This window comes from Poecilia formosa, unplaced genomic scaffold, assembly GCF_000485575.1.
Source record: "Poecilia formosa unplaced genomic scaffold, Poecilia_formosa-5.1.2 Scaffold38, whole genome shotgun sequence".
In the NCBI taxonomy this organism is placed as follows: Eukaryota; Metazoa; Chordata; class Actinopteri; order Cyprinodontiformes; family Poeciliidae; genus Poecilia; species Poecilia formosa.
The window spans coordinates 1,290,643-1,308,469 of NW_006799977.1; the positions used below are offsets into that span (position 1 = coordinate 1,290,643).

Genomic DNA, 17,827 nt, shown 5'->3' on the forward strand with positions numbered 1-17,827 from the left:
TTCTCACCCAGTCAAATGTAGAAGATTAAAACTAATCGTACGTGCTAACCATCTCTACAGCCCATTAACCAGGAACCGGGAAAAAATGTGACCCAGTGACACTGGCAGCAATTGTGTTCCTCTGTGGAGGAAAAGAAAATATCCTTGTGTGCAAAGCTCTGTTGCCATAGATGATCTGCTGCCTTGTTGCTGTTTTCCCTGTACAATGCAAATTCTTGTATTATGATGAGCTGTGCTTTTTAAAGGAGGGAAATGTCCCTTCTGTGGGGAAGTCAGGGCAAAGGTGAGGATGGATGGAGACGGATTAAGAGTGCCTCATTTGTTCTCACCCTGGACACAAAGGCATCGTTTAGATCTTCTGCCTGATGTCTGTTTTTTGGCCTAGCAACAGACTTTGCAGATAGAGCAGGGACATTAAATATCCAAACACAAAGCATCTATAGAGACATTCCTCTATTTGGGAGATTAAAAGTGTGGATAGGAGGAGACATGAGGGATATTTGTCCGAAACATGAAACACTCATTTGTTCTCCAGGCCTGGAGATCTGAGAGTTGACTTTCCTTGCATTGTATTTACAAGGATCTATGAATATTTGTCACAGGAGCAAGAGAATTGCAATAAATGAGTAGTGGGTTTTATAAAACAAGCTAGATGCAAACATGGATTCTTTTTAGAAATCAGTATATTGGGAGGTTAAATGAGTTCAGTTCTGAATCCATACAGGAAGTATAAGCACAAGGTGTGCTTTCTAGGGAAAGAAACATTGAGGTATCTGGCAGTTGAGCCTGAAATTAAAGATGAGATCTGGGACCAACAAATACTAGCTCAATTTTATTTTGAGTTCTTAACCTCAAATTTACAGATTAGAAAATTATTGAAAAGTAAATGTGGCTGTCTTGTTGCCAGGCATATAAAGTCAAATTTGTAGTAGTGAGCGTGTGATGTAAGGGTGCAAAACTTACCAGTCACAAATTACAATTTGCCTTACTTCCATGTTTTAAAGAGCAAAGTGAGGTTCTCAGATTCTCCTCAATGTAAGATCAGACACTGATGGATTGCTTGAACATCCAGGTGAATTGGTTGCTACTAAAGTAAAATCCTACACCCACAGTGTGCATGTGTGTCTATTGAGGAAAAAAGTGATTTTTTTTTTTTTTTTTTTTTTCCATTTCTCAGGAGCGTGTAAATTTATATAGATGAATGTGTAGTTTACACATGTACAGCTTGTGTGTTAGACATTCTAAATCTTAGGTGTCACACTCCCTCCCTGACTTCACACCAGGTGCAGGGGCGCTAGATTTATACCCAGTAGCCCTTGCCCACCCTTGTGGAATGCCATGCATCTTCAAACAGGTACTTCACTTTGAAATCTCATCTCGGCGTGATCTCTAGGCGGCTAAATATACCCAGCTCCCAGATCCCGCAGCCGTCGGAGCGTAAATACCGCCTGCGCTGCATCGGACTGCGTTCGGAGTCTTAAGTCTGCCCGTGCAACTGTCCACTTGTCTCCACCCGTCTCCTGCAACGCCCTCCACCCCCACACCCGCCAAACACAAGCTCCTGGAGAAGTGCTGAGGCACTGCATGCCTAACACATCTCCTCTGGGCTGAAGCCAGACAAATGTCATGATGCTGTGATTAATCAGCACCACACAAGACAGCTTTAAGGGCGTTCTACCCCGTGAACATGACCTACAGCACACAGGTCAAAGGTCCCTCACCTTTTTCCCTCTCTGGTTAAAAATGTGCTTTGTGGCATAACCAGAGCTGAATATCTGGATCGTTTTGCACCAACAGAAAAACTGTATGGGGTTGACGTCTGGGGGGTAAAGTGTTTGTTTCAACTTTAGATAATTCTGGAAGGGAGCAAGGAATATGGTTGATGTTTTGCTGAGCTGATGAGCCAGAGTATTTTATAATCAGATCATCGGATGACTTAAAATTAACAAATTAACAAGAAATTGTTTTTGAAGGTACAATGAACAAATTATTGTAAGACTATATATTGTAAGAATAACTAAATAAATACATTTCAGGACTGCTTTTACAGTCCTGATATAGCTAAATTATTTTTTTAAATTTTGTCTTTATCTCTCTTTTCCCCTGATTAATTTGCAATTATTTTAAGATGTTTTTAACCTGGTGCAATAAAATAGGATTTTTCAATGATTAAGGCAATCTTGGAATTTTGTCCCACATCTACTTTGTCCAAATTGAATAATTTATTTGACGCAATACCTTAGATGAGTTATTTTGTGTTCCTAAAATTTTGCAATAAATAGCTGTACATGAGATGAGAATGACATAGAATTATATATATGTAAACATGTACTCCTTCCATTTTTGAGGTTAAGGAAAAGATAAGGATGTTCCAAATTCTGACAATTTGGTGTCTTTGAATTTAGACTGAGAAAATCCTAAGTTTAGGAAACTTAAGATGGTGTTTGGTTGCCTCAGCAAGTGCAATGTCCAATTTATGAGCTTTCACAAACCATGGAAATACAAACAAGTCAAGATTTCCATTTTGGATATCTTCTATATGTGTAATTGGACCTTTTGTAAAATCTACTTTATCTTAAAAATAATTGACGACTGTGTCTAATGTATGGGTTTGCAGATTCTTTCTATGTTACAACAGAGAGAGGCTTCCTGTGGTAGGGGCCCAAAGCAAAGCTTCACACCTACCGTTGGCTAACCTCACCAGGCTGTGACAACAAGAAGGGCACTGGAGTTAACATTTAGATAACGGATGTGTGTACTGCTTTCGATTTCCATTCCTGGTGACAGAGAATCTTGGGAACACATTACGGGTTGTGTGTGAGGGGAGCCTGTGCAATCCCATGTTTCCTGCATCTCAGGGGTGATGTGGAGGAACATCGAAATTCCTCATTCTGCTGTTTTCTGAGGCATGGCCAGCCCTCTGTCAGCTTTTACTAACCGGATGCATCCGAAGCCGGTGCCGAGGCTGAAGGCGGGGGGATATTGCCTGCTGTGTAGCTGTCGACTTGTTTCTTATTGCATGCCAGTGTTGGGGAGGGCGGCAAGTGTGCTGTGTGTACGTGTGAATGCCGATGTTGGAGGTTAGGAGGTTGTCAGCCTGTCTTTGTGTCTAAAATGCATATGGCGGGACATGCTTTGAATAAAGGAGAGTGTATCATCCTCCACAAACCCTCTGGAACAGTCATACCTGACTTTTGGCATCAGTCTCTGCCATGCAGTAGGCAAGCAAGCTCTGCCTGGTTATCATTCCTTAACATACACCTGGTTAATGACATACAGAGGCATGTGTGTGGAGGATTATGTGTTGGGGACAGACAACCATAAATCAAGAGAAAAGAGTTTCTGATGTGAGCTTTTTCCACTCGAGTTTTATTCGATTGTGTGTGTGGATCTAGCTGCGTGTGTGAGAGTGAGATCTCCCACCCCCTGAAAAATGTGTCTCTGTGTGCTACTTTGCAATCTCATCTCCATCCAAAACTCCTGCAGGCCCCGTGCTTCATTACTACGCAGTTGCAATAAAACCCACAGTAATTAAAGGGGATCTGGTTGTAATTTCCTCAGTGAATCAACTTAATCAGCACCTGTGCTCACAGTCGTCGTAATAGTCCAATCTAACCTTTTAATACCTCAGAAATTAGAACTGTAAAAAATTATACACATGATAATCATTCTGTATTTTGAAACTCTTGAGTGGACAATGATTCGACTATTGGCCAAGACAAATACTAAAGCTTCGCCATGCTGTGTGAGCAAGTCTGTTCACATTGAAAGAGTGCAAAGAATTATTAATTTTTTTTTAATTCTCTACAATACAGCAGGGATAACTGCAGCAGTGATAAAATGGACATGTGTAAATCTTTTGCAATATTTAGGTTTTGACATGGTGCAGTCTCCTAGTGAGGATATTCCAAAAGATCTAATGAGTTGAATGTGAGGGTCTGAACTTGCATATAGGAAAAGCATTTAAAATTTTAGAAGTAAAAAATAGACTAAAAATACATGTAAAATTAGTTTTTGATACAGTTTATTATGATTGTGCAATGCCTTTTTTACTTGAAGTTTTAGATTTTAGTGTTCTTTCACCAACATTAACTCTGTCCCCTACTGATAATACAGTAATAAAAATCTGAAGTTTCAACAGATTAACCTTTTTTTTTTTAAGTTAAAATTTGAATCTAAAACTGGGTCAAGATCAAAGTAAGCAATGTAATTTTCTTCACCTTTTATAAAAATATCAACATTAGAAAATTGCACCACTTAGAAAAAGACATACACCTTATCAGATCGAACTAGTTACTCTAGTCTCTACTTATCAAGTGGCATCCTGTAAATTCAAGGGTCACCCATTTAGTATAACAAAACTAAATGTGATTTGTTACATTATTTTTTTTTTAAATCGAATAAATTAGTTACAATACTATTACATGTTAAATGGAGCAGCTTGTCATTTTAACCAGTTGTATTTTTAAAATCACCTGTCCAAACCTGATGGTATGATTTTAAAAAAAGTTCCATTTTGGTCTCACCTACCGAGAGCGCCTGCTTTGACATGTTTGCTGTTTGCGTAACATGACTTCTTACAACTTCAGAAAAGATCTGCATAAAAGCACAGAACTGCACTAACGTACCAGATGTTGCACAAAACAGTTATGTACGGTAGTCTCATTTCTATGGTGTTATTTACTATAATAGTTTTGCACAACAATTTAGATGTGAAACGCCCAGTATACACTGTTCAAGAAGAAGAAGAAGAAAAAAATGTCAGGGATAACGACACAGCTAAAATCATGAATAAATTAGCACACCCATTACTCTCACACCACTGGGCCCATGGCCTTATTGAAATATAGGTCTTTTCAACACATATACCTAATATACTAAAAAAGAACATTTAAAATGATTCAGTGGCTTGTGTGAACACATTAATTTTCAGTACTAAAAATATATTTTTAAGCAGGTTTTGAGCCCTTCTTCTTCCTTGTGTGGAATGCATAATAGATTCCCGTGTAATCCATTATGGCTGCTGAGGAAACGGGAGAAACGGGAAACGGGAGTCATCGGCAGCACCCACCCGGGGTTGTTCTTCTTTAAATGAAGTTTTAATAAAGAACGACAGAAAGGCTGTACAAGGTCAATTATCAGGCTTTGCCCACCCACTGAAGCCCTTCTCAGATCCTTGTGCTTAGTGCACCGTAATGCCTGTCCGTCATAGCCTGCTGATCTACATGTAAAAATGTCAGACGACCAGATGAAGGCTGAACCTATCTATCCAAAACCTCTGTCAGAGTGCGTTTACTGTTGACTATTTTTCGTCCTGACTGGCACATAAGGTCACCACTGTCACAGACTGGCAAATCAGGAGAGCTGACTGTGGTCGATGTTCATTTGTCAGCGCCCTCGTTGGGGGGGATATCTCTTTATGCATCAAGAATACGTTAAAAGTCACTGGGGGCACAAGTGGAGATATTAATTTTGTGTGTCTGGCTGCTCATTCAGCGTTGAAAGTTGAAAGGTCCTCCCTCCAAGCCCTCTCAAGCTGTGAGGTGGATTTAATGTACATGGTGCTTATGAATATACTTATGTATTCATTTGAGCAATAATCGCCAGGCTGGGTTCCACACAGAAAAACAAACTGCCTAGCTTCCGGCAGCCATTTTAATTAAATGCCATGGATTGTCAAATTTATTGATCTCCCTCCCCTCCCCTGACACAACCCTGAAGGATGTCCTGTGCCATTTCCATATCTTTAGTGGGTTTTCCTGCTAATGCGAGATGAGGGATGAAAGGAGATGGAGGTCTGCTCGGCTAAATTAGGCCTGGCTCCCACAGCTTGGAGCGAAGGGAGGGAGGCGAGGTGAAAATGGATGTAGATAGGCTAAAGTGGGGTTGCACATGTCCTGAGGCGATAGCCTGGGAGCTGCAGCAAGGCCTCACTCTCAATCCTGCTCTCTCAGAGCAGATCTGTGTGCAGATGGGTGTCTGACAGGCCTACAGCTGTTCTCCTAATTGTTCATTAAGTGTTCTATTGATTCCCTTATTTCAAATACATGTGTCTTTCAGCCGCTGCTCTCCATGTGATGTGGCAGGCATGCATGCCACGCACACATATTCACACGTGCACACCGACACGCGCATTCCTGGCTTGGCCAAGATGACAGGGCTGGCTGATGCCGAAAATGTGAACTGCCACTTCTAATCCAGGATTCCTCTCTCAGTGGGGTCCGGCAGGGCCTCGGAAGCAGAACCTCATTCAACGTACCAGGCTTTTATTTTCCAAACTTTTAGCATCAATCAATTAGAGTGCTGGCAGCAGCGTAGAAAAAATGTTTAATTCCTTGTTAAGCGGCAGCAGCCTCAGATTGCACCTGGCTGATAAGGGAGTTTTCGTGAGTCTATTAGGTCCGGGTACTCTTGCCTGATTACTCTGAGAGTGTACAAGCTTTATTTAGGTAAAAAATGATCAAGCAAAAAGAGGGAGAGAGGAGACGAGAAGGGAGAATACAAGAGGAGTCAAGAAGTTGGAGAGGAAAAAGGCTGCAGAAAGGATTAGACAGTCGACAACACCTTCACGTTTGAGCAACTTTTATCAGCTGGGGCAATCTCCAGCTTTCAGACTGATTCTCAGCTAATCTGCTTCCAGAGTTACTAAAAACAAAAAGCTATGCTTAGACAAGTGTTTTGGCAAAAAAACTATTGGTCTGAAAAGTTGTATAAATAGATTGTGTTAAGCAATACATTTGTCCATACTCTGGGTCGAATGCATGGAAGCATCTAATCTTTTTACTCATCCTTTAAATTAGCTATGCAGACTTTAAATATCCTGGTGTGCAGTGCTGGTAGGAATGTCATTTACACTCATCATTTGCATGAATAACATTAAGTTGATTTAAAAATACATTTTTACTATTGTTTTTTAAATAAACATCCATTCACTGTCTACACCTGCTTGCAGATGTCAGTGGTCAAAAGGTGGGGTACGCCATGGACAGGTCACCAGTCTGTCAAAGAGACACACAGCACAACCAATCAACTTTAAAGGGAGACAGTTTCTCCTGTTCTGTTCAAGTTGAGCCAACTAGAACACGTGCGGGTAAAGGCAATTTGTTCCAATGCTTTTGTGCTTTTCTAGAAAGAGTAGTATTATGTAGAACGGTCAGAGATAAAGGGAGAAAATTCACCAGGCAAACTGTAACCATTTCTCTTTTTCCCACTCTGCTCTTTGCCTTACAATTTGGCTTTCAAATTGGACTTAGCGCTTCAGTGGGTCAAGTCATATACTTCCAGCCTGGGTGGTCGTCTCCATTTCCAGAGCAAAGAAATTCCATTGGCATTCCTGCGTTGAGTAGAGCGATAATGTTCTCTGTAAAACACAATCATTCACCTCCCTTCTCGCCGTTGTATAAGGCGTGAGGACCCCCCCAATCAATACCGGCTGGCTGGGTGACTTATCATCGCTGCCTGGACGCAAAGCTGAAGAGAGTGCTGGGCAGCAGACAGTGGGCTGCATTCTGATGCAGACATGAGCCAACACCTGGTAGCTGTGTCAGTGACCGATATGTTATAAACCTGTCGTGCAATAGATCTGCTGCTTGTATAATTAAAACAGAAGACAAAAATGATGCAATTTTACAAAAAAATACATGTTTACAAATAAATCTGAAGTGTGGTGTAGGCTGATGACGGCAATGGAGAGGCTAATGAAAGCATGCCTAGCTTGATCATCTGTTTTATTAGATACATGCTGTTTTTCTTGAAATAAAACTACCAAGAAATTGGTTGACATAAAATATTTTATGCAATGCAAGAGGGTGTAAGAACACATCTTCCCACTTGACTGGGAAAATGACACATACAGGCACAACAGTTTAAAAGTTTAGATTAGAGTACATCAGTGTGTGAAGTGAGACCAGAAACTCCAGACCAAAATTCAATTAAGGTTCTGTGGCAAGACAACAACTGTTCTTTATCCAGTCACCTCCACCCCAAAGAAATCGTGTTGCAGCAAGAGGTGGTTCTACAAAGTATTTATTATATGACACATTTTTTTATATTTTGTATTTCTACACAGTTGAAAGCCATATTTAATTTAACCCCTGCTTCAAAGTTATACAAATCTTTGCATTGGTCTGTGCTGTATAATCAAAAGTAATTGTGTTTGTAACATGAAAAAATGTGAACAATTTCAAGGGCTGTAATTTCTTTTACATGGTACTGTGTACAGTTATTTTTCAATCATCCATTTTTCAATCAGTAGCATTGTGGGAATATTATATATCTTCAGGTATGTCACCCTCTACGTTATGCAATCACAGACTCTGCCTGTAACTCCAGTGCAGGTTCCTTTGGGAGACATCTTTCCTACCTGCCCTAAAAAAATAACCTTGTTTTTACCTCTGAGCTAATTTGTAAACATTTTCGAGATGACCAGCTGCCTGCAGACTCCCTGGGATTGTTTGAAACATTTCAACCCATTAATTGAAAAAAGTTAATAGCCCACCACTAAATATGCATCTGAGATTGTTAAATCTTGCCAAGCATGGCAAACGCATGTTTAAATGGTTGACTCAATGATCGGCAAATGCCTGCCTACCTTTTTTCGCTTTTATCTTGCTGTGTGATGACATTTTCATAAGGAAAAATTGTAGTTCATGTTTAATCTTTAGAGTGTTTGATTTACACTGGTAGGATCTGTTTTTTTTTTTATGTCCCATCTGGACAACACCAGATAAGCAATTTACCTTGTAAGCTTAGGACACTTGCAGACTGAAGATGAACCAGCTGAATTTTAAGTTGGCTGAGTGTTTACTAACATTTCATTTACTATGGGTCATCTGGTGAATAAATGGGCTGGAGGGATGCTGTTTGGAATTGTCTTTAACTTTGCTGATGTCTGCTGCTGAGAGAGCCCGTTAATGGTCTCTAATTGGGTTAGTGAAGAGAACGTGTTGACATTTCTTATGTGCTAACAGTCCAGGGTTTTGCTTCAGCCATTATGCTAATTCAACCATTATATATCTAGGGGTATTAATGAGACTGACACAAGCGATGTTGCAGGTAAAAGACAGTGAAATGGTCTGTAAACAGACGGAATTGATTCCAAGGCCGAAGCAATTGTCACCAGGCTGCACTGAGATGAACAGATTCCCTCCTCCTTTTCCTTTCAGCTCTTCTCTCTGTTCCTCCTCCTCTTCCTCCTGTTTCTTCTCTTCTTCTTCCCTCCACACCCCGTTTGCTCCTCCAGCCTTGTCCAGCCTTCCAAATAGTCTCTGACAGCATTCAGCAGAATCTGTCAAGGCCATCAAAAAGGTACCCAAACACAGCGTGAAGTGCCGTCTGCTTACAAAAATGAGACTTGATCAGAATCAATACAGTTTACCCCTCTTGCCCAACACCAGAGCACATCCATCCACCAGCACAGAATCAGTTACACTGTTACTGCTGATCTTCAGGATGCCGGCTCTAAAAGCATTGCCTCTGAACAGAGGTGGGTAGAATACCCAAAAATTATATTAAAGTAAAAGTAATGTTACTTCAACACATTTTTATTTGTTTTTATTCAAGTAAAAGTAAAAAGTAGTCATCTGAGTAATTACTCATATTTGATCAGAACATCTGATCAAAATTTTAAAATCGATGCAGTCAGACAAAAAGCATTGTTTTGTACAAATTATGGCATTTCAAAGGGCAAAATAAAAATAAATACATTTTGACAGAAGAAACACTTTTTCAACTCTTTTTTTAATGCAAAACCTTTGAAACTAATACTTACAGTAGTATATGTTAAAACAGGTTAAAGTTCCAGCTTCAATGCAGTGTTTACTGTATCTTCTTGATCTGCACATGGCACATACAGCTCAGCAAATGGAAAAAAAACCCATTAAAACCACAAAGCTTTTGTAAAAATAAAACTGCTCAGCAGATACAAATAAGTTTGATTGCAGTAATGCCAAAAAAATCCTTTTTCTTGTTTTTTGAGAAGGGTATAAATCCTCAATATACTTTGATATGCCAATGCATATACAGTATAAACACAGGGCATTTGCCATTTTATTATTTTAAAATCAAACTTTATATGTTACTCCTAATTCAGATTTTTAGAAACAAATTACATTTTTTCTTTTTAATTTGAAATAAGATATTTCAGGTAAATGTCTAAGTAAAGTGAACAAGTCAGTTTGTTGTGTTCAAACTGCCTTTGTGCTAAGATTTAAAAATCTAATTATATCCTCATTTTGAAACCCCAGATATTTTGTATATGAGGTAACCTAACAACATGGAGGAGTTGACCATTGCATATCAGGTTAATATCTTATCTGTGGTCATCCTCAAAGTGTGAAAGCCAGGCTACTATGAAGTAACTGAATTATATTACCATCAACTCTAGATTTCTTTACTGTTCTAAAATCTGCTGAAACTACAGAGCCATCATTTAAATGCTGTCGCTTGAACAGTGATGAAAGTACAAAGTGAAAGCCCAACTGTACCTGCTTTTTTTTTTTTTTTCATTATATAATCATTTGCAAGCCGCAGGGGTGTGCGTGGTTATCTCTCAATGGTGCAGGAGTTGACAGGGATATCAAATAAGACCTTGATAACAAGATCTGAACACAAATAAGAAGCAAATAATTATCAGCCTTCAGATGATGGGGTCAGGATGAGGTGCTGCTTAATAAATCTTCTGGCTTCATGCAGAAAAAAATTCAGTTTTTCACTATTTTTTGCGATGGGGTTTGAATACGAAGCAGAGGCTAATAAAAGATTGGCCTGTCATAATGAATCAAGAGAGTCTGTGTCAAGTAGGCAGTGTGAGTCCATTCTCTCACATATCCATCTACTGAACAAGCCTCCCTGTGCCTGTGTGGCTGGAGAAAAAAAGACCAGTTGACACCCTATTTGGCTGTCTCTCCACTGAAATTAACATTAAGCCTGGGAGAAAGAGAGACAGTGTTTGGCACAGCATGGCTTCATTTTCTCCCGGAGTGAATACCAGGGCCCAAAGGGACACCAAGACAGATTTGCATGCCACTTGCTATTCTCTCCTTCCTGCTGCAAATTTATTATTGTGGCAAGTTGCTTCCCCAACAGCAACTTAGAGGACTTTTCAAATCTAAATGGTATCTGCAGGCGGTCAGGAGACATATAGAAATGCCTGGCGCGCACACACAAAGATGGGGGGAAAAACTGCATCAAAAAAGTAATCATGGAGATCAGAATACAGCTGTCAGCAGTGCCAAGCAGAGAGTGATGCCTCTGATGAAGTTTAGGAAACGAGGAAACTTTCCACACAGAACTTTGTTGCTTCAGATTAAGTTGAAAAGTAGAACTATAATTGTGGTTCGGAGGGCTAACATTACCTACTTTGCAAAACTGTTGATAACCTTTTAACTTCTTTTGGTAAATGCAAGATTCAGTTCATTTTGGTTGGATTTTGTGTACTAGACTGACGGTGAGTATGAAGTGGAAGGATAATCATACACTGTTTTTATAAGAAAGGTTTGCATTTCTGTTTAGTTCTTTTAATGTCATATCACTAAATGCAGTCATGTAATTGGTTTTAAATATCACCTCGTCAGTGAAATCAGTCCAGTTGTGCTTCATTTAACCTTAGCATAGATACTGTTCTAATTAAGATTTTTTCTTTTCTTCTTCAGGGAGAGTGAAGATTTTGGATGGGGCTGAATTCAGGCAATCCAGGAAAAAGAAAAGCTACAATAGACTTGAGGAGGTTCACCTTAGACCAGGACAAATACCCTCAACATACAACCAGAGCCATAATGAAACAGTTCAAATCATAGTTATGTGTTAGAAGGATCCAGTTAAGGTCAACAATTTAATTCACTAAATGTGCAAAACTTTTAAAGACATACCTCAAAAGACTTATAGTTGTAATTACAATGGAAGGTTCTGGTACTTGTTGTCTGAAGGGAACTTAACACAAATGTATGCCAAACTCAAGATGATTCAGTATAGTTCTCAAAATACTCCATACTAGAACAGGAACAGATTACAATGGACCCAGGCATAGTCACATTTAAATATTTACAGAGTTGCCACTTCAAAGTATTTGCTGATATTTTTTTCTAAAAATATAAAGACAAACTACACCTCAGCTGGAATACCTAGGTGCAATGCTTGTTGACACGCCATTGACTGCCGTTTGCAAAGCAGCCAATCTAGGCGAACCATTCATTTTCCTTGCTGCTGATTGGCTGAAACCCTGAAAGTAGAGATAAGGAAGACAGCAGATTTTAGCTGCTGTGGTAGTGCTAAGATGGTTTCCACTTTCCATATTAATCCATGTTATGGTATATTTGGTGTTTGAACTAGTAAAATAAGCAGTTATAAATGTTTTATAGAGGGTTTGAATTATTCATGGATTTTGGTCATTCAAAGACAGCAACGGTCCCTGAACCCTGCAAATACCACAAGTCCACTGTAGTTTGCTATGAGCTAAAATCCATCCAATAGAAAAGTAATGACACTGTAAAGATTTGCAAACATATTTGCCTGAACAAATATGTTTACAAACATTTGTTTAAGTTGTTTTAAAGCAGCAGAAATGGTCTCATAAAACTATGAGAATGCACAGATAAATAGTCAACTTGAGGCACAACGATGTTAGGCAGCAGAAAGCTGGAGTTGAACCCACAAGTTATGAGTTACAAGATGCACAGTTGCACCTCAAATGCACCACAAAACATCCCGTTGTATCAGGAATATTTGTAAAGTTCAGGAACAGAAACTGAGATAATCTTATAGTTCCTTTATGTTGCATTCAAACCTTTCGTCTACATAATCTTTTTTTCTCTCTTTCAGGTGTTGTAGTAAGACAAATTTAATTGTAATCATTTAAAATTTGATTTGGCAATGTGACCTAACATACTTTGTACTAGAACAGCATTGGTATTTTCCAGGAAAAGTCTGATTGGTGCATCCGCAGTAAAAACAGACCTGATGTTTGACTGCTTAAGCAGGACACAACATCCAACACTGTGAGCCTCTGTTGACCTGTGCTGAAAGATGCTCGGAGGTCATGAAACAACCGGATGAAGAAATATGGTTGAAGTCAAGGTCACTGGCGCCAATTACCTTTCCCCTGTCCCCTACAAATGAGTATCATTCACCTGATTATCTATTATCATGTTATTGGACGTAAATTTAACAAGCTGTTGAGAGGACTGGAAAATCAATACCTTTTAAATGCTGTTTATGCGTGATTAACGGTTAATATCCTCACAAATTATTTAATATAATAAGGTCATTTGTCTTTCACATGAGCCTGGAACCCTGCAAAGAATAATAGAATAATAAATGAGGACACTACTGAAGAGGAGATTTCTGATGCTTTCTCCAGCTCCATTTTATTACCCATATCCTCTTAACAGCTACAAAGCTGCACTATGGTTATTTTATGCAAGTCATAAAATTAGGCTGAGATGGAATTAGCAGACTCGGGGCTCTTTATAGGTCAAGCCGGTAGTTTATGAGCCCACGACTCCCTAGCACTATTGTCAGGAGGCTAGTTAGAGGGGTCTTTAAGCATGATTTAATATGTCCCTGCCTTGGAAAATAGTTAAATAGCTAATTAAATGGAGGAGTTAATTTACATATTAATTGACCTTCCAGTAATATTTATATTGATGCCTACATGAGGATCCCTTGTCTTCATTGCCTTTCATCATAGTTAGTTTGAGCAAATATGGTGTAACTTTTTTTGTTTAAACTCAAGTTTCTTTTTATTGTCGCCAGAGAGGAGCTGTGTACTCCCCGTCAGAGCCAGCTGGGGTTTTGTGCATGGCGGGCTCCTTTTGTTGGCAGATAATGGAAGAAGCCCCATAAACAGAGATGGGAAGTGCTCCGGGGGGCCAGTGGAGGAGCTGGAGGACGGTGCCTGTGTCAAAACTGCTCTTAATTATATCTCTAATCACCAGCCGACCTGCCAACAGAAAAGGACCCGGGGGCTTGACATTAGCCCAACCTGTACAGAATTAACACAACATTTCACCTGCTAAGCTTTTCCAAATAGGCACTGAGGCAAAGACACATACATGTGCACACGCACTGCTCAGCCAAGCTGCCTCTTCAGAGACATAAATCTGTTTGTTTGCTGCTCTCCACACTAGCTATTATACTCCAGAAGAGATTTGTGCTGCATTTTCTATGATAATAATCTCTCTCCCTGATGTCGCCTCTGCATGTTGCATTGTCATGTTGATGTCCGCGCGGCCATCGAGGGGTAATGATGACGTGGATCAACGATGATAGATTGGAAGCACATTGTTTGTTTTCGACAGGGGGCGCGTCCATTCTGCGTGCCGTGTTGTTAGCATGGTAAGTGTGTCTTCCAGCCTATTATCTGCCTGATCATTTGTCACCAGCCTGTCTTCACTTTGTCTCCCACATTCTTTCTGGATAATGATCCCTCAAATGAATCTGCATATGAGGCCTACATTCAACAATGGCGATCATAAATCGGTTTTATAAACTTGAAATACGGCAACTTGGAGTAGTGCAGAAGTCGTAACAGAGAGTAACATGATTGACATTTTTAAAGCTAAAAATATTTATGTAAAACGACGTAAGGTGTTAAAACCTTATTTGTGCATGTTGTATTTCATCATCAATCCTCCAGAGGCTTAATTTCCTGCTGATTTTGAAAATATGGCCGCCAGCCTGAACTCCCTGATCCAGCACCAAAAACCAGCAGCTGCCCAGCAAACCCATGCAGCCATCAGCAACACCTCAGGGCCATCAGCGCCCATCACTCACTGAGGCTAAATACCCTGTCAAAGGGTGCTGTGGCAGCAAATTGAATATTGTTATGATCCATAAAATGTTCTCATCAGCGCTCTGTGCATGCTCCTGTTGTTAACATGTTGATGTGAAACAGAACAGCTTGTGAGACAAGCTTAACATTAATTTGCCGGCAGAAAAAAATAGAGCTCCAGCAAAGACAAACATGCTTAATTCCTTTATTGATCAAATTTTGCTTAAAAATATACCAAAAGTTAAAAAAAAAGAAAAAAGAAAAAAAGTTTATTCTAATTCAGTTTTTTTATGTGACCATATTCATGACAAATGTCATCTCATTTTACATCACAAGATATGATCCAATTAAATTACATTTACATGCTTTCAAATTTGGTCAAAAATAGGTTTCAGCACACTTTTAATACAATTACAGTGCATTTAGAAAGTAATCACAGTATTTCACTTTTTCCACATTTTATGTTAGCCTTTTTCCAAATTATATTAAATTAATCTCTTTCCACAAAATTGTTACAAAAAATACCCCATTACGACAATGTGACGATATGTTTTGGAAAGTCATAGAAAACAGAAAACCAAGAAATCACATTCACATAAATGTTCACAACCTTTGACAGAAAGCTTAAATTGAGCTGTTTCTACTTTCCAGCTGTGGTAAAGTCAGTTGATTTGACTTGATTTGGGAAGTCCACACCTGTCTAAGTAAGGTTCCCACAGTTGACAGTAAATGTCAGAGTGAAATACCAAGCATGAACTCAGATGAACTGTCTGTACAACGATCAGACAGGATTGGTCTGAGGCACAAAGCTGTGGCAGGATACAGAAATATTTCTTCTGCGTTGAAAGTCTCAGTGAACTCAGCGGCCTCCATCATTCGTAAATGGGAGAAGTTTGGACCAACCCAGGTCTGAAAATGGCTGATGGATGTCTCCCATCCAACCTGATGGAGACTGAGAAAAACTGCAAAGAAGAATAGGAGAAACTGTCAAAAGATAAGTTGTGTGCTAAGATTGTGGCATCTTAGACTTGAGGGTGTAATTTCTGCCAAAGGTGGATCAACAAAGTCTTAATCAAAGGTTGTGAATATGTTGCATAAATGTGATCTGTCGGTTTTCTATTAATAAATGAGCAAAAAATCTGAAACATTTTTCAACATTGACATAATTTGGTGTTTGTGTGTAGAATTTTGAGGAAAAACAATTTAATGCAATTTGGAACGAGGTTTTAAAATAAAATGTAGAAAAAGTGAAGTGCTGAATATTTTCTGAGGCACTGTACAAAATCTAATTCAGATCCAGTCTTTCACAGTTCAATTCAATCCTGAACCTCGAATTTGTTGAGCTAAAAAAACACACTACCTTGTTCCAAGTCATATAAAGAAATAATATTTTCTTTGACTTTTTAAAAATGTTTTCAGTTCATTTCTTAGATCTACATATATTTATTCAGAATCAATTCTGCCTGCATGGGGACGGCATATCCATTCACACCTGTTAATTGAACTCCAGTGTGTCATTCCACACACTGCCACCTACTGGACAGTCAGTGTGCAAAAGATCTTTTGACTGCTACATATTTTTTAAAATCATACAAGCAGCGTTATTAAAAAATACTTCAACAGCAGAAGAATCTAGAACAAAGAGTTGAATGAGGGATGAAGAGGTGAATTTATTTTTAGTACTAAGCAATATTAGAAATAGTAAAAAGATGTTACATTAGTAGCAATATTTTCATACAATGTATTGTTTTTAACTCAGTGGTATTATGAATTTGTTTTGTCACATATGTATTTCAAAATCTAAATCCTTGTAGTTCCGAATCAGATAAGTGAAAAAATAAAAATAAGTTTATTTTTTTATATTTTTATTTCTCCTTTATTTGTACAGGTTGTCTCATTGAGGTCCAAGATGTCATTTACAAGAGAGACCTTAATATGTCCCACTACATCGACCAGCAGGACGAATAAAGACCAGGAGCTGAACAACTTAAATTCCTACTTTGTTTTCATATTTTTTTTGTGTGTGCAGATTTTTGTGTGTTGCCTCTTCTCTTGATATTCTCCTCAAAAACTTGCTGTTGGTTTTTTAAAGGCTAAAAGTTAGCTGGAGGCCGGTGTTGTGCATGGAGAGCCCGGGAGCTGCCAGCTGTGCTATGACTATAATCTACCCAGGCACTCCTTCCCATCCCAAGCCTTCGCCAGAGTGCAGCATTTCCAACTGAATAACTCTATAAAATGGACACCTGCCACGAGACCCTGCATGCATCACCAGTGCCAGAGTGCCAAGCACAATCGCCCAGCAGTCACGGCCAGTTGCCTGCTGATATATCAGATGTGATCCCAGAGAAAGGGTTGAGTGCACCCCACCAAATGTTAAAGTTATTTGTTCTTGTCATTAAACTAAACTTTATTGTGACCCTCTCTTCCTGTTATTGCACTACTAGCAATTCTGCTGGACTGAACTTTATCATTGCAGCTGTCTATGAATCTCAGAGACTTAACCACTGCAGATCACTGAGCTATAACTCCTTGTTGACCTCTTTGCTCTGGGCACAAAAAGAGCATAGAAGAAAAATAAGAAACAAAAATCTAAATAATTTTACACATTGCCATCTGATAAAAGAGTCTGATGAAATAAGTGAAGTTCATAAAAATAAATGGCTCTGGATGTTTGCATGGGTGTTCACAATTGCCTGATTAGCTTTATAGATGAAAAGAAAAACATTAAGAAAAACAAAGAGACTAAAGATGAAATGTATTCTAATAACGTTTTATGCTGTAGGAAAGTAAATTTTAGACAGTTTGGGCAAGATTGAATGAAATATAAAGAAAGGGTAAACATAAAATAGCCACATTTACTGACATTTATTTTAGTTTTAATAAACAAACATTATATATTACTTTAACTTTAATTTTCTTTAACTTGAATTAATATGGAAATGCATTCTTGCATGCTTAAACTAACATTTTTATATAGATATAGAAGAAGAAATAAAGAAATGCATCTAAAAATAAAATTTAAATGACTATTAATTTGTGAATTAATAAATTAGTTTATTG

At 38.7% G+C, this 17,827-nt stretch overlaps 1 long non-coding RNA gene across 1 annotated transcript; it reads left to right on the forward strand.

Annotated features, from left to right (window-relative positions):
- The first annotated feature begins 2,475 nt into the window (after positions 1 to 2,475).
- On the forward strand, positions 2,476 to 17,180 carry LOC107836076 (uncharacterized). Its single transcript, XR_001661920.1, has 2 exons — positions 2,476 to 14,331; positions 16,656 to 17,180. It is a non-coding gene; the product is annotated as an uncharacterized LOC107836076 (long non-coding RNA).
- Positions 17,181 to 17,827: the final 647 nt, after the last annotated feature.